Raw genomic sequence first — 23,563 nt, forward strand, 5'->3', positions numbered from 1 at the left:
CCAATCAAACGCTGATTTGGCGGACCACACCTGATGAAACAATTAGTGAAACACTTCGAGGCTTCGTTTGGTCATAGTCACGTGACATGGGTGTTTCGAATGTTTTCTAGTCTTGGATTATCATCATTATCCACAGTTATGAACGAGTTTTGTGTTTGGAAAGGGCTCATTTTAGTCCTTTTTCTCTTTGCTGTTGATGGACAGAGATCAGGACCGTGAGTAAATGGGGTTTGAAATAAATAAAAAATAAAGTGTCCTTCTGTTTTAATGTGATTTCTCAAAGTTTGTTTTAAGTCTCTATTATGGAGCCTACTTCTCTTATACATTTAGATGAATGTGTGCTGATTGGACTTCTGACCTTCTATTGAATGTGTTTGTTTCCACAGATCCTTCATGGTGATGTTTTCTGCAGTGATGGAATCTGGCTCTAATGCCAAATTGTGTGTAAGTCTTCTAAAACCCAATGAGAGTCTTTCAATGAACATCTTTCTGGTTGATGACCAGAACCAGACAACACCGCTTGCTCAGCAGAGTTCTTCAACTGCGTTTCATCGTTGTTTTAGTTTCCAGGTCTGTCACAGTGTGGCACATGCAGTGTTTTTTCTTTCCTGTATTAACGTGTTTCTCTACAGGCTTCTCAAGTAGATGGAGAATTAGTGCAGAAAGTGAGGGTGGTACTTCAAGGGAGGTTCTTCAAAATGACTGAAGAGAGGAAAGTCATGTTCGGAAGTTACCTGCCTCTGACCTTCATCCAAACAGACAAACCCAAGGGGAAGTCGTGGCCTAATGGTTAGAGAGTCGGACTTGCAATCAAAGGGTTGTGGGTTCGAGTCTCAGGCCAGCAGGAATTGTGGGTGGGGGGAGTACATGTACAGTTCTCTCTCCACCTTCAATACCACGACTTAGGTGCCCTTGGGCAAGGCACCATAGATAGGCACCAGCATAAATGGCTGCCCACTGCTCCAGGTGTGTGTTCACAGTGTGTGTGTGTGTGTGTGTGTGTGTGTGTTCACTGCTCTGTGTGTGTGCACTTTGGCTGGGTTAAATGCAGAGCACAAATTCTGAGTATGGGACACCATACTTGGCTGAATGTCACGTCACTTTCACTTTTTACTTTCACTTTCATCTACAACCCAGGACAAATGGGTGAGTTACAAATGACCCTTGTATTAATATTAGAAGTGATCAGAACGAGAGTTACGTATGTAACTGCGGTTCAATGAGTTCTGGATGACCGCTAGAGGCAGTGCTTCACACTGGATACTATCTCTCGTTGCAAATGCATAGGTCGAGTCTTATACAAACAATGTCCCTTGTGACCAGGATGACTCGGGGTGCTCCCCTATTTAACCCTGTGACTTCCTGCAGACTGTCCCTACGGAATCTTCTCGCCTGACTCCGAATGACAGAAAGCTCTGCCGGTCATCCAGAACTCCTAGAACCGCAGTTACATACGTAACACTCGTTCTATTTTGTTCTTCCTGACCGCCAGAGGCAGTGCTTCACACTGGATGACTTATACAACAAGGACACAAGGAGGTCCTACTCACCCTTCAGAAGCAGTTGAGGGTCCCGACAGGACAGCTGTTCCAATATTACCGGAAGCAGCCACATTGACCCTGTAGTATCTAGGCATTTGTTGATGACCACGTAGCTGCTTCACAGATGTCACTTAGAAGGACCCCTTTTAATGCAGCCCAAGACGTTGATATGCCTCTTATCGAATGGCATCTCACCCCCAAAGGCACTGGATATTTATTAGATGTGTAAGCGTGGGTGATAACCTCAACTACCCAGTGCGATAATCTCTGCTTTGAGAGGGTTTGACCTCTTTTTGGGCCCCCGTGACTTGAGTTGAGAGACTTGAGAGTTGGTCTGATTGTCAAAAAACTTCTGTGGCCCTCAGATAGGCCCAGAGAGCTCTTACTGGGCACTGCAGTGTGCTTCCACTTTCTTCCAGCGTGTTTGACATCGGAAGATTAAACACTGCCAGATCTATACCCTGGTTTCTAAAAAGGGCAGAAAGCTGCTTGGGGAGAAATGCTGGGTTGGGCCATAACGTCACAACTGAGCCATCTGCGTTCCAACACATACAGGATGTGTTAACTGATAACGCGTGAAGTTCACTCACCCGCTTAGCCGAAGCAATGGCCAAGAGAAACGCTGCCTTCAATGAGATCCACTTCAGATCGCTCTGCTCTAGAGGTTCAAACGGGGGCAATGTAAGAGACTTTAAGACTAGGCCCAGGTCCCATAAAGAAACCCTAATGGCCTGAGGGGGGCGCAGTTGCTGAGCACCTCTAAGAAACTGAGTTACCAAGGCATGAGAACCCAAATGCTGACCATCTATTCTTACGTGATGTGCTGAAATTGCAGCCACATAAACTCTTAAAATAGCAGCTACTCTATTCTTTTCTAATAGTGACTGCCGAAAACGTAAAATCAGAGGAACAGGTCATTGCTCTGGGACCACTGCTTGCTCCCTACACCAATCAGAGAAAAGCTTCCATCGATAGGCATAAGCACTCCTGGTGGAAGGTGCTCTAGAGTTCAATATGGTGTTCTGGACCCCTTGATCGCAGGCTCCAAAGAGTGGTTCCGGCCCCTCAGAGGCCACACACAGAACTGCAGGCGGTCTGGATTCGGGTGCCAAATCTGACCCTCCAACTGCTGGAGGAGATCCTTTCTCCTGGGAAGAGTCCAAGGATCCCCGTGTAGGAGCCTGTACATCACTGGAACCCAATGTCTCCCCGGCCAATTTGGTGCCACTAGCAGCAGCCTGTGGTGCTCTTGAAAAACCCTGTGAACAGTCACCCCAATCATCGGTATCGGGGGAAAGCATAGAGTAACCGATCTGGCCAGGTGTGGGCTTGAGCATCCTGCCCCAGCGGACTGGATTCCTCTGCTAGTGAGAACCAGAGATTGCAGTGGGTCGTTGTCGCTGAGGCAATTAGGTACACTTCAGCCCTTCCACACCACTGCCATATCACCTCTACCACTTCTGGGTTGAGCCTCCACTCTGTTGATGGAATTCTGTGGCACGACAAAAAATCTGGAACCACGTTTAATACCCCTGGAATATGCATTGCTCTGATACTTGCAAAGCGAGGGAAGGTCCAAGTCAGCAGTTCCTGCGATACTTGAAGGGATTGGCTGGACCTGGTGCCCCCTTGATGGTTAATGTGATAAACCACCGATCTGTTGTCCGACCTGACGAGAATATGCCTGCCCTTCAAAAACGAAGTGAGATGCTTCAGAGCTCGGAGAACTGCACGAAGTTCCAGGGTATTTATATTCTTGCCCTTTCCCGAGGAACCCATTGTCCTGTGACTGCTCTGTGTTGCCAGACTGCCCCCCAGCCAGTAAGGGACGCATCGGTCTGGACTATCTCCCTTCTAGAGGGAATCATGCCCAGAACATCCCCCTTGGTCCGATACAATCTGCTCCTCCAAGACTTCAGGGCCCGAAGGCATCGCTGTGTCACCTTGATCAACCTGTTCTTGTGCCAACTGGGGTTCAAGTGGAGACTGTTCACCCATCTTTGAAAGGGGCGCAGTGAAAGGAGGCCCAATGGTATGACTGCCGCTGCTGCCGCCAACTTACCTGTGAGCCTGAGGAAGCACCTGAATGGAAGTCTGGCATGCCTCTGAAACCGTTGAAGGAGTAGTAGTATATTTTCCACTCGTTGTTCTGATGGAGTGGCTTTCATTGACTGTGAGTCCAGTGTGAGACCTAGGAACCCCACAGACTGACTTGGAATTAATCGTCTCTTGCTGAAATTCACAGAAAGGCCCAGTTGAGTAATATGTGCAAGCAGCTGTGTGATTTCTAACACTGCCTGATCCTGAGAGAGGGAGCAAAGGAGCCAGTCGTCCAAGTATGGAAGCACCTATAGCCCTGTGGCTTGGATTGGAGCCAGTGCGGCCCCCATGCACCTGGTGAAGACTCGTTGCAATAGAGAAAGGCCGAATGGGAGGACACGGAATTGATAAACCTGGTCCTGGAATGCAAATCGGAGGAACGGCCTGTGTTGAGGAGCAATTGGAATATGGAAGTAAGCATCCTTTAGGTCTACCGTAGTAAACCAGTGCTGCTGCTTGACCGCCTGAAGAACATCGGTTATGCGAAACATACTAAATGGTAAGATCTTCAGGAACTTGTTGAGGCCGCGAAGGTCGAGTATGGGCCTTACAACACCATCTTTCTTTTTTGAATGAGGAAGTAAATGGAGAAAAACCCACCTAGCCATTCTGACCAATCTACTGGTTCGATGGCACCTTTCTCTAGGAGTTTTGCTATTTCTTGTTTTAAGGCAAGTGAACTGTTGGGGTCTGAGACTACGGTCATCCTGACACCTTTGAAAGCGGGCGGCCACCATCTGAACTGCATCTTGTACCCCTAGGTTAGTGTTGCTATAACCCATGGGTCGGAAGTTGTTGTTTCCCAGTAACTGAGCTGCTGATAAGAAAACCATCCGACGGCCGGCCACCGACCTTCAGGACCTACGTACATGGCCTCTTGCATCCCTGGTGGGCTGTTGGCCAGGTGCTCTAACCCTAGGAGCCTGAAATACTTGCTGACCCCGAGCCCGGGGCCGTGGAGCAGAATTTTCTACACGTGGTGATCTCGGAGGCTGGCCCTTGTGAAGAGCACCTGGGCGTGTTGAAAACGTAGAACGTGGCAGTTCATACCCCGTAGAAGGCTGTCGGTAATTTACATGAGCCTGCGTAACTCTCCTCATGTCAACAAACTGCTGCCTGGTCTGATTCACCTGGACACTACGCTCCAGTGTCTCCTGTGCAGCTGGCCCAAACAGGTGCCCTGGAACTACAGGAAGGTCCCTTAGTGTTCTCTTACATGCCTCAGACAGAGGTGATTGTGCAAGCCAGACTTGACGGCGTGCTTGTGTGAGCATTGACATAAGCCTTCCCAGCTATCTTGTCATGAATGCCACTGCCTGAAGGGAGGCATCACTTAAGTTTTGGTCAAAAGGATCACTCCCTGATGATTGAAGGGACTGAGACAGGGCCAACATGAGATGGGAGAGAGAATTGCCAATGCGACCCATTCGTGCTGCAGTGTTATATGCCTGGATAAGATGATCATCTGTAATCCTGCATTGAGGCCGGGGGCATCGAACATTAGGCCTCAATACCTCCTCTGGAGAAAGAACAAACGAGGCAATAAACGGATCAACCTTAGGCATCTGACCCAAGCCATAAGTGTCTGCATCCTGCATCGCAGCCAATGCCCTGTTTGCACTAGTGGGGTGCATAAGCGACCTAGGGTTAGCCCAGCATCTTTGCAACTCCTCGATATAATCCTTTGATGGTGGAATTATAAGAGGAGAGGGATGCGCTGAACCTCTGAAAAAGCACTAGAAGAGGTTGCCACCGCCGGGGCTGTGTAAAGACCCAAGCGAGCCAATGCAGGCTGAAGAGCTTGCTTCACCAGCTTTTGCTCTGACTGTGGACCTTCTGCCGATCCATGACCAGCTTCCTGGGAGCCATCATGGGAGAATTGGGATTGATGATCAGATATAACCTCCACTTCTCCATCATCATCATCATCATAGAACTGGCTCTGAGAAGCCGCCATTGAAAGGACATCCTCCTCCCCAATGGGTAACTCCTTAGCAGGGCTTTCGACTGAAGACACTAGTCTCCCGCTCGGTTGCAACTTCATAAGCAAAGACTTGATCTGAGCAAACTCAGCCGTCAGCACATCCACCTTCTTCCCTAAAGGGTCTTCCTTGGGTTTTTTTTTACCAGCGGAAGCACTGGTTGAGTAGCACCAGTACCAGCACCAGCGAAAGCACCAGTATTTTTACGCTTACTTGTTGTTTTACGTGGTGGAGGTGGTGGTAGCGACTCTCCCAAAAGCCCTTCCACCATAGTTACCCTCGAAGTCCTCCTCTCCCAAGACATGATGCTACAGTTCATGCAAGCGTCTTCTGTGAGGCCCTGTTTAAGGTGTTCTAGGCCTAAACAGGAAGGGCAGCAGTCATGCCCATCATCCGCCTGGAGAACAGCCATGCACAATGTGCAAGTATGAGGTAACTTTTCCATTCTGGTTCCAGAAGATATTTGGTAGGTCGAGCGGAATCACTCTGACTGTCACTGTCCTAAGCAAGCCTTGCCAGAAAACTTACTAGAGAGAAATTATTTCTATACAATACATTATACACACACCATTATTGAAGTGTACATATAAATATATTAACAAATCCTATACTATAATTAATGCGTGTATATTGTTATATATATACACGAGGCACAAGCTTAATTTCTTTAGTTTTTTTTAACAACTGCTAGCTCTTTCAATAACACAGTAGATGAGTATTGTACCTATTAGTCTAGATACCAATTGCTATACAGAGCGCACACACTCCAAGCGTGGTCTTAACTAACTTAACTTACAGCTGCAAGTTATTATGGTCCTTTCAATGAGCGAAAACACTAAAAACAAAAAACTGAAAACACAACTAGCGACCAACACAATGCCATTTTATATAAGCTACGACCTGCATACATGCACGCGAGAAGATTTTAGGGACAGTCTGCAGGAAGTCACAGGGTTAAATAGGGGAGCACCCTGAGTCATCCTGGTCGCGAGGGATATAGTTTGTATTAGACTCGACCTACAGTATGCATTTGCAACGAGAGATAGTATCCAGTGTGAAGCACTGCCTCTGGCGGTCAGGAAGAACGAAATAGAACTTCTAGTGTAATGGACTTTCTATACCTTCAAGTGCATTATGTAATCCAAGTGAGCTGTTTCTCTTCTGCAGTGAACTTCAGGGTTGTGACCATTGATGCTAAATTTGTTCCTCTTGATCAAATGGTAAAGCCTGAGCTGCTTCTGGTCTTCCAGGGTTTTTTTGTTTAATAGAAGTTGCTTTATGGTATGTTTGTCTTTACAGTACAGTCTAGTGGTGGTGGAGGTGAGAACTTGTTCTGGACCAAGTCTTTGGATACAACACTGGTTTACCTCTACATGTTCTTTGTGGTTTTACTGTTCTTTAGCTTGCATCTTTTTATTCCAAGCTTTTTCTCTCCAAATAGGACAATAATAAGAACCGGATTGGTCAGTGGACAAATGTTTCCTCAACTGGGTGGATATTTCAGCTTTCTCACCAGTTAAACCATGAGGCTCAGGTTGGGATGTATGCTCTGAGCGCTTTTATTGGTGACGTACAATCTCTCAGGATTTTGAGGTGAAAAAGTATGGTAAGTTACCACAGATGATGTGCAATGGGTAGTCTTGATGACTGACTGGGGTCCTAATTTAAAGCCGTGGTTTCTGGTTTAGTTTTACCCAAGTTTGAACTCACCTTGACCACACCACAGATGAACAGTGTAGCAGATGTGGGACTGAAAGTTGAGGCTTGTGCCAAGTAAGAGTAAGCTCTTATATTTTTGACCCTTTGGTTGGTGTTCTTGATCTTGTTCCTTAACCCTTTACTCCCAGATACACGTATGGGCAACCTGTACCTGGTCAAGCGTTGGTGGAAGTGTGTCGTGAGCCGTTCCCGTTTTTCTTTGGTACCTGGTGTGTCTCGTGTGTTACTTAACAAAACCGCTATGGTAGAAGACCACTGTACAGAGCAGGATTAGTTTTTTTCTCCTGCATGTCTACACCTAAATCTGACCACCTTTTGTTCTGCTACCAGATGAACAACACCGGTTGTGCTTCCCTTACTATCAGTACGTCAGAGTTTTTCACCACCAAATTTGAAGAGAACCTGCAAAATTCCTTTCTTGTTAATCTGAATGTCACTGAAGAGGGAACAGGTGAGCAGCTGGCTGATTTGAACCGCTGATTTGTTTGGTGCCTTCTTATATTCCGGTTTCCTCCCAGGTGTAATGATGTCGAAATCCACAACCGTGTTCATTACGTTTGAAGTTGGAAAGGTCTCGTTTTTGGACCTCCCTGGTTTCTTTAACTATGGATCCATGATCAATGCAAAGGCGAGTAAAGCATCTCTTAACTGTCCTCATTGGTTCCCTTTCCTAACCTTTCTATCCCAACAGATCTCTGCATCTTATTTCAACGGGACTCTAATAGCAATGAAGGCAGTCTATCTCCTGGATGTTAGCCAATGGCCCAACAAACTGTTGCTGAATCTGACTACAGTACAAACCTGAACGGAGTGGCTTCTTTCTCCCTCAACACTGCTGATTTCCCTAAAGCTGATCTGACTGTGGTGGTATGATTTGTCTTAATCCTATTCAGAGGTGGAAGGTGATGAATTGCATTTACTTGATACTATAAGTTTTTTTTTTGTCTTCTCGCATGCAGGTTTGTTTTTTGTTTTTTTAAGCAGGATGAAAATTAAGAGACTTGCGTTTTAGACCAAACATTACTGTTTGTAAAATTTTTACAAGTAATTGTAATTTGCATCACTTGAGCAGGGATTGTGTGGTGTTCCTGAATTAATTAACATTTTACTGATTGTTCAATCATTTTTTAAAAAAAAATAGTTCAAAACCTGCTCCAACATGCACCATGTAGTTTACAAAGAAGCCTAAATGATCAGCTGTTTAATTGGGGTTACATCTAAACTGTGCAGGGCTGTGGCACTCCATTATCGCAGTTTGACAACCTTGGTCTATCCCATTTTTGCCTCCCCACTGTTAACATGTAACGGAGTAATTTTTACTGAGTAAATTAAGTGCCCTACTTTATGTAGTAAGTTCATTTTAATGGTACTGGAGCAGAATATTTTCATACTCTTTCCACCTCTGATCCCACTTATATTTAGTTTTTTGTTCTGTTCTTCAGGCAAGTGCAAGAGTTCTTATGGTCCTAAATCGCCCTACTTCAGTACGGAAAGGAAGAATGTGCCGCTTTTCCAAGCTGCTACTGACAACCCAATGTTTACTGAACTGACTATAGAGAAGCTTGAGCAGCCGCTGAAATGTGGGGCGAAGTATCCAGTGACAATCAAGTATTCTTTTGTTGGAGAGACTGGTGACTACAGTGCCGACATCGTCTATATGGTGAGTGGATGCTGGTTTTGATGACTTCACTTGTTAGTTCTTTTTGGCACCTCTTATGCCCCAGTTTGTCTCTTGTCAGGTCTTGTCCAGAGGAGTGATCGTCCTGCATGGATTTCAGACCGTTCAAGCGAGGGCTCTGAATGCACCAAGTGGCACAGTGTCGTTCCAGCTGTCTGTCGGTGTCGATATGGCTCCAGTAGTGCAGATTCTGGCCTTCTGTTTTCTGCCCAGTGAGAATGTGGTTGCTGCTAGTACAGCTTTTGACACTGAAATGTGTTTCCAAAACCAGGTGTGTGGACATCTAGCACCTCTACTTTGTGGGGTGTGGCAGCATGTCCTTCAGCTTAAGCTTGTTCTTGTTCCAGGTGTCTCTGCAGTGTTCTCCCCCTACAGCTGTTCCTAGTGAGGGAAATGTTGGCCTCAGTGCTGTTGATCAGAGCGTCCGGATCATGGAGCCAGGAAGACGTTTGAATGCTGAAGCGGTATCCATGTGCAGTTCATTAGTCTTCTCAGACCTGACATCCTGACATCCAAGTCTCAGAATTTGAGTTATGCAGATGTACCAATTGGACCGACCAAAGCTATTGTAGCATACCAACCATTACTTTGCATGCAACATGTTAGACTATTGTTTGATGGTCCCAGGTGATTCACTGACTTCTGATGCAATCGCTGGTTAAACTTAATTGGATTTGCTCATGCCTCACATGACTCACTAGAATCCAGACCTAGGGTTGGGCTTCCTGAGATTATGTGGGGCGTTATACTACAAACAGCCAATGGGGGCCATCAAAACTTTTTTTTAATGCCTTTTTCTGTCACACGTTTAAACCAGTCTATTACTATTCCAAAATAACTTGCATCAAGGGGAATATACACTAGACAGACAAATAGTCATCCAAACTCTCGTGGTAAATATGTAGGTCTTAAGGAAACTGATAAGAGTTCTAGGTTTGGGGAATTGATGGTGTGTCTAAGGATATGGTGTCTACACCACTTGATGTTAATATACATGCATAGTCCTCCACCAATCAATTTCCGCGTAGCTTGTTGATCTCTATCAAGTCTTAACGGTGTACCAAAGCCAGGTAGGGAAAGACCAAATCAAGTTCAACCAAGTCTCACTGAAACATAACAGACAACTATGTATTCATACAGGTATAGCGTAGAGGCATGGAGTTAATCTAATTTGTTCTTTAGCGATTTCATATTATAGAGGACCATAGTTGGTAGTGGGGGTTTAGATCCTCTTGCACGAACACCGCGTTTAATTCGTCCTCTCGAGCCACGCTTCCTCTTTGTCCTGACAAATCGCTGTTCAGTTGAACGTAGGCATTCCAGGGGAAAATCCGTTGGAGGGGTCCACTGCAGCTGTGTTATTAGGCCCAGCTGAAGTAGTTGATGTCTGCCGTAGGTTATCTTGAATGGCTCAGCGTTTGACAGAAGTAGAGAGACATCGCCAGAAAGAGTTCCAAGTAAGCCATGTTACAATCCATTATTTACATCCAATTGCAGACATTCACACTCGCGATATTCAGATACACAACTTGACACTGTGGGACTGGAATTAAAAAAAAAAAATAACATTGACCAAACAGAGCTGTACCAAAACATGCATCTTATCACATGAAATGTTCTATTCAAGTGTTAGTACCCATATGATATTCTGCTGTTTGAAGCAAGCAGGTCCCATTCAAAGTGGCATTACTGTGTGAGACAACCATCACAGTGGTATATCATTTCACCTCACCAAGTTTAGTCTGTGAAGAGACCCTAAAGCAAATCGATGAAGTGTTCCCCAAGTGAAGTAAACTTCATATGACTTCCCTTGCTGAGGGAGTAGTGAGAATTGAACACCATAGGGATCATATGGACCAAACAGTCCATGCAAGTAGCTCACATCTAACAAGGTTACCTCTGAATCAGGTGTTAACAGACTTCAAAAACCATGCAGGGGACCACTGCATTAGTCGGATCATGGAAGCTGGTCTGAGATGTTGTATTTAACGGGTCGCTAGAGAAAGTATCCAGGGCCACAAAACCAAAAAAAGCTTCCACATTTGCCAGTTTGCTTTTTAAAGGTTACCAACTGTAAACACTGGTTTATGCAAATTGGTCAGCTTTGTATGAAAGAACGTGACAAGGACTGATTAAAAAGGAGTTTTATTTCATAAATCCTATAGCCAGAAATTAAGCACAAAAATCACAAACAGGGAGGCATGTATGTGGTCTCAAATGAGTCACCTGAAAGTGAAAACAGCAAGTCAGCTTGACACGCATGTTCAACCAGGAATTCAGCCAAAAAGCACGAACCATTGAACACATACTTGGCTTATAGTAGTCATACACCTCAACGACTGCTGGCTTGAGATTCTGCACAGCAAGACCCTGTTTCAGTTGTAGCCTGTAGGTCATGGGGACACCCTTAGGAACCTGTGAGACAGGAGGGATGGAGAAGCACATAAGCACACATGAAGGGGAAGATAGAGAACCTACCCTGTGCACATCTCACCCCTTTCAGATACACCAGCACATGGTCATCTCCAGCATCAACCCGCTGCACTAGCGGAGCAAATGAATCTGGTGGGGATCCAAGCTGAGAAGGAAAGTCCATTAATAACTGTAGCAGCTTCAAACATCTTGGGACTTTACAAGTCATCTTCTAACATACGAACCAGTGACGTATCTGCTGTGAAACCTGACAGGAGTTTAATGTCCACAATAACCATGTTTGTAGTTGGTTTTGCACCATTGTATCTGAAGGAGTGAAGAATTTTATAAAAGTCAAGCACTGCAATTTGGCGCATCTACAAAAGACAGCTCAAGGCTGCTCAGAGTTGGTAGAAGTTGAATTTGTGCAGCTATTCCAACCATATACTTTATTAGGGGCTAAAGTGGATCAGAACTACATTTGGACTGGCTTTGTGAAATGGTCAGAGAATTGAAAAGTGGTTCTTACGTCACAGTGATGTTCAGCAGGAGATCAGATCCAGGCACTTTGCAGTCTCTTGCCACCTTCACTTCAACACCAAGTGTACTGGAAACTCGAATGGGTGTTGGGACGTTGTAGAAACATGTAACCTGGGGATAATAAAAAACCCACCCACACTAATAAATACACGTACACTATGACCGAACAGGGACAAGCATAGAAGTTAAGCATGTGAAGTTTACGACCTGCACAGACACACAGGTGGAGCCTGTCGCTCGAACACTATATCTGCCAGGAATGTTCTTCAGCTGCTTCTCCTGATACAGCAGCCTGTTGTCCCGATTCACGTCAAAGTTATACACCTCTCCTGCCACAGAGGACTGTAAAGTAACAGTGCTGGAGCCCTCCAGGCTGAACACTTTAGCGGCGAACAGAGACAGAGCATGAAGAGCCACCACAGTGTCCTAAAAATAAACACCAGATTTAAAAAAAAAAAAAAAAAAAAAAAAAAAGCCTCCGATATCATTTGTGCTCATGTTTGGTGGCCAGAGTTACCTGGGTGGAGGAAAAGCCTCCATAAGGGTTCTGCTGGGCCACAAGCCAGTTGACAATGCGGTTAGCATAGCTCAGATCAGTGGTCGTGAGAGGCTGTACAGAGAGAACCGCTAGCAGCACATACGAGCTGATCTCCACCGCCAGAGTGTCACCAGATGACGTCTGAGACCAGTGGAGCTTGTTTCCTTAGGACAAGAGAGGACATAAAGTTGATGCCAAAGAACCTGAACATCAAGAGACTAGTGAACCTCACCTTCAGAAATGGCAATGTTCTTCAAGGCAGTTAAAAGCCGTGCTCGAGTGCTGGTCTCTCCAGCCAGACTGAAGGTGTAGGCAAGCAGAGCCGTCGTGTAAGTGTTTCCTAGGTTCCCAGCGACAGGCCTCAAGCAAGACAGAGCATTGGTGATGACCGGATCCTGAAAGCAAAGCAGAAAGGGTCACTACACCAGTGGTTCCAAACAAAAGTCTCTGGAGGCCATTTAAGACATGGAAAACATGCAATGTTGAGGGGTCTCCATGAATTACTGGACTACACAAATCAAAGGGCAAGGAGCTTGTATAAACAACTAGCAGGCATGTTTTACCGTGACAAGGACGCCCATTTCAAGGAGTGATGCAACAACGTAGCCTGTCATGGTCACATTATCACCTACACCACCCTAAAAACGGAGCAGCATGATGCTTTAGGTCAGACGTAGACTTAAGATCAGTTACAACACATTTAAAGAAACATTATGCACCTTCATATCAATGTGGTACAGAGTTCCCTCTTGCATGAAACAGCCATCTGAACCCTGCTTGCTGATCAACCAATCCTGTGCGCTCTGGAGGACACTGGGATCAATGAAGATGAAACGCCTTGCTAGGCCAAAAGTCCTCATGACGAAGGTGGTCAACCTGGCCATGAAAAGTTGCATTACAACCCAATTCAACGATGCATAAAAGGAAAAGACTGAAACGCACCATGTATTGGAAGCATCATAGCCAAATGTGCTGTATGAACCATCACCGTGCCTGTAGTTTAGCTGTCCTTGGTATCCTGTTCAAGTCAAAAAAAAAAAAACCTTGGTCAGGATTCACATTACACCAAATGAACTCCGAGGAGTAGGACTTGTAGGATTCAGTCATCTGTACCGCTCTGAAGGTAACCAGTGGCAGTCTGTCGGATGGTTGGGGTGAGCTGCGCAGTGCCTTCCAGGTACTGCAGGATGTAGATATTGGGAGCAAGAATTATCATATTTTGTTCTCCACAGCCAGAGGGCATCTGTAGCAAGCCATCAAGATTATTTAGCGCACGACCCATTAGGTCCCCTAAGAAAGGAAGAAAACTAAGTGCCGCCTGAATCCAGTTATTTTGCTGAAAGGGTCCAATTCAGTAAGGGGGAAGTTTACCAAGGACTGAAACTGAGCATTTGGCAGATCCCGGAATCACATTTGTTGGAAATGTCAGAGATAGGTCTTCTGAAAGGACACTCCCTGTGGACAAAACCGAACAGATCAGCAGAGAGCCCTACAGTTTGCTGGTAGAGTAAGAATGCATTTAGAAAGTCACTGAGTGCAAACAAACCCTTTGGACAAAGTAACCAACTCTGGGTGAAGATCCTTTCAACTCCTTCAGGCTATAAAGAGAGCAGAAGTGCACCAAATCAGTAAAACTGCATAAGCTCCATGATCAAACTCCAGAATGGTTAATGCTTACCAGAACAAGTAGACTTTCAGTAACAATGTCAACGCGTCCTCTTGTTGGCACGGTCACAACTTCAGTGCCACATCGAACCTGGGACTGATCAGCCTGAGCACTGACAGTCACATTTACAGATCCTATAATGCAGACGGGAAGTGAGCAACCAATTCATACTCCATTTAGAAGACAAACCATGAAAAACTGACCAAGGACCGATGCGGAGAGAATCCATTTAAATGTCTTTCTCCCACTGGCACAGAGACAGGATGAATACGGATCATTAAAAGGTCGAAGACTGAAGTCAGAGGAAGCAGCTGGAGTCACTTTAACCTGCCAATAAACCATATTATTAGTGCACAGTAAAGAGGTCTCTACAGATCCATTTAGGGGTGAGATTGACATAGTTTCTAAGATGGAGTTCTTGCACAGTTAATTTTGCTGGCTTAGGCCTGACAGGGACAGTCTACTGAAGTTTCCATATGTAGTATGGTGGTCGGTCCATAACAGTGACAATCATGTACTGAAATTCTGGCACATGATACTGCTTAATTTTGACTCTGCAATACTCGTGCAAGGTGGCCCAGTTTTAAATGGCCAATTGTGACAGTTACAACAGGCTACAGCTTAACATGAAAGTTCAAAGCAAGGCGATACGAAGCCTGCACACACCAAAAAAAAAAAAAAAAAAAAAAAACCCACACAACATTAGTGAATACGGACCATGATGCACTTGGACAGATAGTTGAAGACCGTGGCCTTCAGCTCAAAAGACTCTCCACGGATGATGGAGTAAGGCAGGGAGAGCTCCAGGAAGAAGGGCTGGAAGACCGTCAGCTGAACAGGAGGAGCCAAGCCAAAACCTTTGGAGGACACACAGAACGCCTCGGTCTCCCATGTGGTTATGGTGTCAGGAACTTTCAGATTAACTCTTGTGGATCCAGTGTTTCTGAAAAGCACACACACACTATATAGAAACGAACATGGACCAGGAGGGGTAAATGGAGCCCTTTAGATCACTGGCAGACTCATTCCTGGAGGGCCACAGCCCAGCAGAGTTCAGATTCAACCAAAACACCCTGAACAATTCAGCAGAACAAGTCCTACAGGCTAATTTGAAGCCAACATGGCATGCATTGGGGCAATGTTTGGAACTTAACAGTTTGACACCTGCTTTACGCCTAGTCCACATGAACTACGATTTATCCTCCATTTAAAATTTAATCCACATGAAAATGCAAAGACTGACGCACAGTCAAGAATACCAAACTAGCAGGTGGCATACAGCCTGACCCTAAAGCCAGTTTACATGGGGCAAGTCTGTAACTGCACTTACAGTGCACTTATTTCCTCTGGCCAGTGCTGTCCAACCAGTGAAACTGGACAATCTGAAAATGTTCACCTTTGCAGTAGTTTAAGGCTCCATTTGGAACCAGATATTGCATGTGTGTGAACAAGTGGCCAAACCACAGAAAAAGCTGTGTGGGTGGACAGGCCCTGGTGATGGGGAGTCATTTTGTGGAAACAAGGTTCTTCACTGACCCCACTTGAGAAAGCTGCCAGATCCAGGTTTCCGGAAAATAAGTCCTGACCGTCACATCAAAAGAACCTCCAGCACCCTCACCTCCGATGTCCTTTAATGCAGAAGCCATTTGAAAGGCTACAGGACGAGGAACTGAAAAAAAATAAAAAAATAAAATAGCCAGGACTGCAACAACCAACTGGGTCTTGTTAAATTCAATATACATTAGATAAATAAGGGCCATGCACCAGGCTATCCTATAGTTAAAAAGAACACCCTAAGAGACTTACAACCAAAGTTGCGATAGTAATTCAGGCCTCTGTAGGTCAGGCAGTTAGGTTCTTTGACCGGAAGATTTGTTGCAAGCTTCATCCCCACACTCTGTCAAAGACAAGCATAAAGATGCATTTGAAGAAATCAATCAGTATTCAGCTACTTAAGGACTGCAAACAATTTCCAACCTGGAAAGCTTCGTAAGCTTGGTCTGTAAGAACATCTCGACGGGGTCTAACATTCAGGCACTCCTGTTCATCCTCAACAGGAAATGGATAATAGGATTGAGATCGTACTGGGAGCAGGTTGAACACCTAAAAACATGGAAGGGGAGAGAAGTGTCAGGTCAAACACACCTCACTGAGCAGTTTAAGATACAAGTATCTAATAAAGCCTTGTACTGTAGATACGGTAGTTTGACATGGCAAATATTACCTTGCAGCAATTGCTTTGGTTGGTCTAATTCTGTGGTTCCCGAAACCAGTCCTGGAGTACCCCCAACATTGCACATTTTCTTAGTCAAACACACCTGATTCTACTCCGCTCATTATCACATGGGTTAATGAGCTGGTGAGTTGAATCAGATGGGTTTGATTAGGGAGACAAAGAAAATGTGCAGTGTTGGGGGTACTCCAGGACAGGTTTGGGAACAGCTGGTCTAATTGATCCAACTGCAAAACCTGGATGTCAAAAAGTATGACTAATGAACTGCGCATGGATACCGCTTCAGCATTCAAACGTCTTCCCGGCTCCATGATCCGAACACTCTGATCAACAGCACTGAGGCCACACAGGGATCCTGCTTGAGCAGAAACAGTCAAAACATTTCCCTCACTAGGAACAGCTGTAGGGGGAGAAAACTGCAGAGACACCTGGAACAAGAACAAGCTCAAGCTGAAGGACATGCTGCCACACCCCACAAAGTAGAGGTGCTAGATGTCCACACACCTGGTTTTGGAAACACATTTCAGTGTCAAAAGCTGCACTAGCAGCAACCACATTCTCACTCGGCAGAACACAGAAGGCCAGAATCTGCACTACTGGAGCCATATCGACACTGACAGACAGCTGGAACGACACTGTGCCACTTGGTGCATTCAGGGCCCTCACTTGAACGGTCTGAAATCCATGCAGGATGATCACTCCTTTGGACAAGACCTGACAAGAGACAGACTGGGGCATAAGAGGTGCCAAAAAGAGAACTAACAAGTGCGGTCATCAAAACCAGCATCCACTCACCATATAGACGATGTCGGCACTGTAGTCACCAGTCTCTCCAACAAAAGAATATTTGATTTTCACTGGATAATTGGCACCACATTTCAGTGGCTGCTCAAGCTTGTCGATAGTCAGTTCACTAAACGTTGGGTTGTCAGTAGCAGTTTGGAAAAGCGGCACATTCCTCGTTTCCGTACTGAAGTAGGGCGATTTAGAATCATAAAAATCCTGTGATGTTGCACTTGCCTGAAGGAACGGGTTAATAGAATTAGTTTCTTGCAGAAGTCAGTTTATAAAAAAAAAAAACCCTTTCGTACCATCAGATTCAGACCAGCTTTAGGGAAATCAGCAGTGTTGAGGGAGAAAGAAGCCACTCCGTTCAGGTTCGTAGTCCGATTCAGCAGCAGTTTGTAGGGCCATTGACTAACATCCAGGAGATAGACTGCCTTCCTTGCTATTGGAGTCCCATTGAAATAAGATGCAGAGATCTGTTGGGATAGAGCGGTTAGGAAAGGGAACCAATGAGGACGGTCGAAGAGATGAAGCGTTATTCACCTTCCCATTAAGGATTGATCCATAGTTAAAGAAACCTGGGAGGTCCAAAAACGAGACCTTGCCAACTTCAAACGTAATTAAGACGGTTGTGGATTTTGACATCACTACATCTGGGAGAACAAAAAGGCACCAAATAAGAATGTTCAAGTCAGTGTTAGTTGACAGGGATTTGGGACCAAGCATTTTCATCCAGAAAGGCTAAGATTAAGTCTGTCAACCCGATAAGACTTGTATGACTAATGGGATTAAGTCACTGCATTAGTCAACTTCTAGTCACCAACATTTTCTGTCTCAAGTCATTCTCTTCAGGCCAAATCAATTTAGCGCATAAATTTGAATCAAGGACTGAATTTGCAAAAACTCAAATGAGTTTTCCTTTTTGGGTGTACTATCCCTTTGACAGTAGTGAAAATGCAGCAACTTTATATCTGAAAAGCAGAATAAAGACAAATACAGAAGCATTACAAATTAGACTCCTTTTTCAGATCAAGTAGGAGTACTTAATTTAACATACGTTGTTATGATGACGGGGATAGATAAGAACGCAGTCCCTTTAAGACGGTAGGCATGCAATATTGACATGTTCAGTTTATCCACCCAATCACGGTCATTTAATTCTATAAACCATTAAATGAAAGACATTTGGACTGCAGTGTCTTGGAGGGCGGATCATGTGCGGTATAGGATAACTAAAGTGGAGTGTGTCAGATAGCACTTCTAGCAGTGTGATTCTGCCCATCCGGTCTTAATGGCATTAGCACCCAAAAGGTTAGGGTTGAGGTGTGTGAATTAAGTGGTTAGTTCACATTCTTCCACTGCTGCCATACGGAGACTAGATCTAAACCACCCCCCCCCCACCAAAAAAAAAAAAAAAAAAGAATATATATATATATATATATATTATATATATATATATATATATATATATATATATATATATATATATATACACACAAAACAGCCAGGTGCTCACCTGTTCCCTCTTCAGTGACATTCACTTTAACAAGGAAGGAAATTTGCAGGTTCTCTTCGAATTTGGTGGTGAAAAACTCTGACGTACTGATAGTAAGGGAAGCACAACCGGTGTTGTTCATCTGGTAGCAGAACAAGGTGGCAAGATTCAGGTGTAGACATGCAGGAGAAAAAAAAAAAAAAAAAAAACCCTGCTCTGTACAGTGGTCTCCTACCATAGCGGTTTTGTTAAGACACACACGAGACACACCAGGTACCACAAAACTGGAACGGCTCACGACACACTTCCACCAATGCTTGACCAGGTACAGGTTGCCCATACGTGTATCTGGGAGTAAAGGGTTAAGGAACAAGTTCACCAACCAAAAAGTCAAGAATATAAGAGCTCACACTTACTTGGCACAAGCCTCAACTTTCAGTCCCACATCTCCCACACTGTACATCTGTGGTGTGGTCAAGGTGACGTCAAACTTGGGTAAAACTAAACCAGAAACCAAGGCTTTAAATTAGGACCCCAGTCAGTCATCAAGACTACCCATTGCACATCATGTGTGGTAACTTACCATACTTTTTCACCTCAAAATCCTGAGAGATTGTACGGTCACCAATAAAAGCCCTCAGAGCATACATCCCAACCTGAGCCTCAGGGTTTAACTGGTGAGAAAGCTGCAATATCCACCCAGTCGAGGAAACATTTGTCCACTGACCAATCCGGTTCTTATTATGGTCCTATTTGGAGGGAAAAAGCTTTGAATATGATGCAAGCCCAAGAAAGAACAGTAAATCCCCAAAGAACATGTAGAGGTAAACCAGTGTTGTATCTATCCAAAGACTTGGTCCAGAACAAGTTCTCACCTCCACCACCACTAGACTGTACTGTAAAGACAAACATAACATTAGGCAACTTAAAAAAAAAAAAAAAAAAACCCGGAAGACCAGAAGCAGCTCAGGCTTTACCATTTGATCAAGAGGAACAAATTTAGCATCCATGGTCAGAACCCTGAAGTTCACTGCAGAAGAGAAACAGCTCACTTGGATTACATAATGCACTTGAAGGTGTACGAAGTCGGTTACACTACAAGTTCTGATCAATTCTAATATTAATACAAGGGTGTAGCTCACCCATTTGTCCTGGGTTGTAGATGGGTTTGTCTGTTTGGATGAAGGTCAGAGGCAGGTAACTTCTGAACATGACTTTCCTCTCTTCAGTCATTTTGAAGAACCTTCCCTGAAGTACCACCCTCACTTTCTGCACTAATTCTCCATCTACTTGGGGAGCCTGTAGAGAAACACTTTAATACAGGAAGGAAAAAAACACTGCATGTGCCTCACTGAGACAGACCTGGAAACTAAAACAACTGTGAAACACGGTTGAAGATCTCCGCTGCGCAAGTGGTGTGGTCTGGTTGTGGTCATCAACCAGAAAGATGTTCATTGAAAGGCTCTCATTGGGTTTTAGAAGACTTGCACACAATTTGGCATTAGAGCCAGATTCCATCACTGCAGAAAACATCACCAAGAAGGATCTGTGGAAACAAACACACTCAGAAGTCATAAGTCAGATCAGTACACATGCATATAAATGTATAAGAGATAGGTTCCATAGACACTTAAACTGAGAAGGTCACATTAAAACAAAGACACTTTATTTTTCATTTCAAACCCCATTTACTCACGGTCCTGATCTCTGTCCACCAACAGCAAAGAGAAAAAGGACTAAAACGAGCCCCTTCCAAACACATAACTCCTTCACAGCCATGAAGAGCAATCAGCCAAGACTTGACTTGATTTCAGAAACACTGCAAACCTTTAACAAGCTCCACAGTTACTCTCAATCAGCTGCACTGTTGGCAGCGATATTTAAACACACTTAATTGGAGGAATTCATTTATTAGCTGATTGCCTGATTAACTGATTGAACCAGTTAATTTGTAAAATGATTCACTGTCATGCTGTTGACGCCTGCTGGTCAAAACTGTATTTCAGTACAAGAACTGGCCAAACATGCATCAAACATACATATGTATCATGCATCAAATGCCTTTTACAACCATTGGAAAACATTGTATTGATAGTGTACTTTTAAAATACAATTTACAAATCATCAAATACTAGGGGTGTGACGAGACAAGACACGAGACTGGGTTCACGAGAACGAGATGAGATAAATAAAAATAAATAAATAAATTAGGGGATTTTGAAATCATCTTGTATCTAATTTAATAAATTTTATGCAGTAATAAACAACATGTAAATGCTGCAGGCTACAATATCAACTGAAAGACAAGTAGTTTCACAAAAAGTATAATAAACAACACAAATATCCCCTTAAAGTGGAGGTGAAACAGTCAATTTTGTTATTTAGTGAACTGATTTCTACTTTAATATTAATTTAATTTATCCTTTATCTTTTAATAATTGAAAATTAAGCTAACTTATTTTTTTTTTTGTCAAACCAAGGGGATTTACTATTAAGATAAAAACTGGAAGAAATGTTGTGTGATTAATGCTTTAAAAATAATGTTTGTTTCATTTTTGTAGTAGTAGAAGTAGTAGTAGGCTAAGTAAAGGTGCTGGTCATATGATTAGAATATCATCAAAAAGTTGATTTATTTCACTAATTCCATTCAAAAAGTGAAACTTGTATATTATATTCATTCATTACACACAGACAGATATATTTCAAATGTTTATTTCTTTTAATTTTGATCCTTATTATTGATAATTAAGAGGGCTTTTACACTTGGCTCGTTTGCTGCGGTCCGAGCCCGAGCGTGATTGTTCCCGGCGCCGCCCGCAGTGTTGGTCTGCTTTCACAATCAATAGTTGTATCAAACCCAGGTGTGTTTGCGTGGGTACTTTACTTCCTGAACAGGTGCGCACCCGAGTCCGTGTTGCTTGCACATTCATGTGAACCGCGCCACAGTTTGGGAGCAACCGAACTCAGACCACCTTCTCCAGGTATTCTTGGGTTCGCTACCTCAGTGGGCACCAGGGTCCAATGACAGCGTTCACATTAGCGATTTTTCATGCGAACCGAACCGTGCCCCGTTGCACACTAAACTGCCAGTGTGAAAGCCCCTTAAGGAAAGTCCCAAATTCAGTATCTCAGAAAATGTGAATATTGTGAAAAGGTTCAATATTGAAGACACCTGGAGCCACACTCTAATCAGCTAATTAACTCAAAACACCTGCAAAGCCTTTAAATGGTCTCTCAGTCTAGATCTGTAGGCTACACCATCATGGGGAAGACTGCTGACTTGACAGTTGTTCAAAGACGACCATTGACCCTGGAGAGGATTGTGAAACAAAACCCATTAAAATGTGGTGGAGATTCAAAAGAGTGGACTGCAGCTTCAAGAACCACTACACACGTATGCAAGACATTTCAGCTGTCACATTCCTTGTGTCAATCCACTCTTGAACAACAGACAGCATCAGAAGAGTCTAAAGACAAAAAGGACTGGACTGCTGCTGAGTGGTCAAAAGTTATGTTCTCTGATGAAAGTAAATTTACCATTTCGTTTGGAAATCAGGGTCCCAGAGTCTGGAGGAAGAGAGGAGAGGCACACAATCCACATTGCTTGAGGTCCAGTGTAAAGTTTCCACAGTCAGTGATGGTTTGGGGTGCCATGTCATCTGCTGGTGTTGGTCCACTGTGTTTTCTGAGGTCTAAGGTCAACGCAGCCGTATACCAGGAAGTTTTAGAGCACTTCATGCTTCCTGCTGCTGACCAACTTTATGGAGATGCAGATTTCATTTTCCAAAAGGACTTGGCAACCGCACACAGTGCCAAAGCTACCAGTACCTGGTTTAAGGACCATGGTATCCCTGTTCTTAATTGGCCAGCAAACTCGCCTGACCTTGTGAAGAGGAAGATGTGATATGTCAGACCCAAGAATGCAGAAGAGCTGAAGGCTACTATCAGAGCAACCTGGGCTCTCATAACACCTGAGCAGTGCCACAGACTGATCGACTCCATGCCACGCCGCATTGCTGCAGTAATCTAGGCAAAAGGAGCCCCAACTAAGTATTGAGTGCTGTGCATGCTCATACTTTTCATCTTCATACTTTTCAGTTGGACTCTCAGAGCAGTTTTGAAAACTTTTTTCGTGTGTTTCTGCCCTGATTTAGTGAGACGGCAGACGCTGAAATCAACGCGAGCATTCTGTCTGCTATGTAGTGTTTTGGGTTTGAGTACAAACACATGTTAATGGAATAAAACGTTCTCACTGTACATGGTTGCGGTCTATCTGTGCATTCCAGGAGTATGCAGCACAGCAAAATAAGTGAAAGTGGCAGCACATTGTTCATGGTAAAAATGCCACCCCCTGAGCAGCATTAAGCCATCTTGGTAGATGCACCCAATTACTTATTTTAATTTTGAAACCTCTTCATTTAGGTACAATGGTGCAAAACCAACTACGAACATGGTTATTGTGAATATTAAACTCCTGTCAGGTTTCACCGCAGATACGTCACTGGTTCGTATGTTTTAAGATGACTTGTATGTAAAGTCCCAAGATGCTTAAAGCTGCTTCCGATATTAAACCATTTTTCCTCTCAGCTTAGATCTCCACCAGATTCATTTGCTCCACTAGTGCAGCGGGTTGATGCTGGAGATGACCATGTGCTGGTGTATCTGAAAGGGGTGAGATGTGCGCAGGGTAGGTTCTCTACCTGCCCCTTCATGTGTGCTTATGTGCTTCTCCGTCCCTTCTGTCTTGCAGGTTCCTAAGGATGTCCCCATGACCTACAGTCTACAACTGAAACAGGGTCTTGCAGTGCAGGATCTCAAGCCAGCAGTAATTGAGGTGTATGACTACTATCAGCCAAGTATGTGTTTTTGCTAA

At 44.2% G+C, this 23,563-nt stretch overlaps 2 pseudogenes; one reads left to right on the top strand and one right to left on the bottom strand.

Moving 5' to 3' along the window:
- Positions 1 to 103: 103 nt before the first annotated feature.
- Positions 104 to 23,563, top strand: LOC132149768 (alpha-2-macroglobulin-like protein 1; annotated as a pseudogene).
- On the bottom strand, positions 11,155 to 20,526 carry LOC132149674 (alpha-2-macroglobulin-like; annotated as a pseudogene).

Source organism: Carassius carassius, chromosome 9 (genome assembly GCF_963082965.1).
Source record: "Carassius carassius chromosome 9, fCarCar2.1, whole genome shotgun sequence".
In the NCBI taxonomy this organism is placed as follows: domain Eukaryota; kingdom Metazoa; phylum Chordata; class Actinopteri; order Cypriniformes; family Cyprinidae; genus Carassius; species Carassius carassius.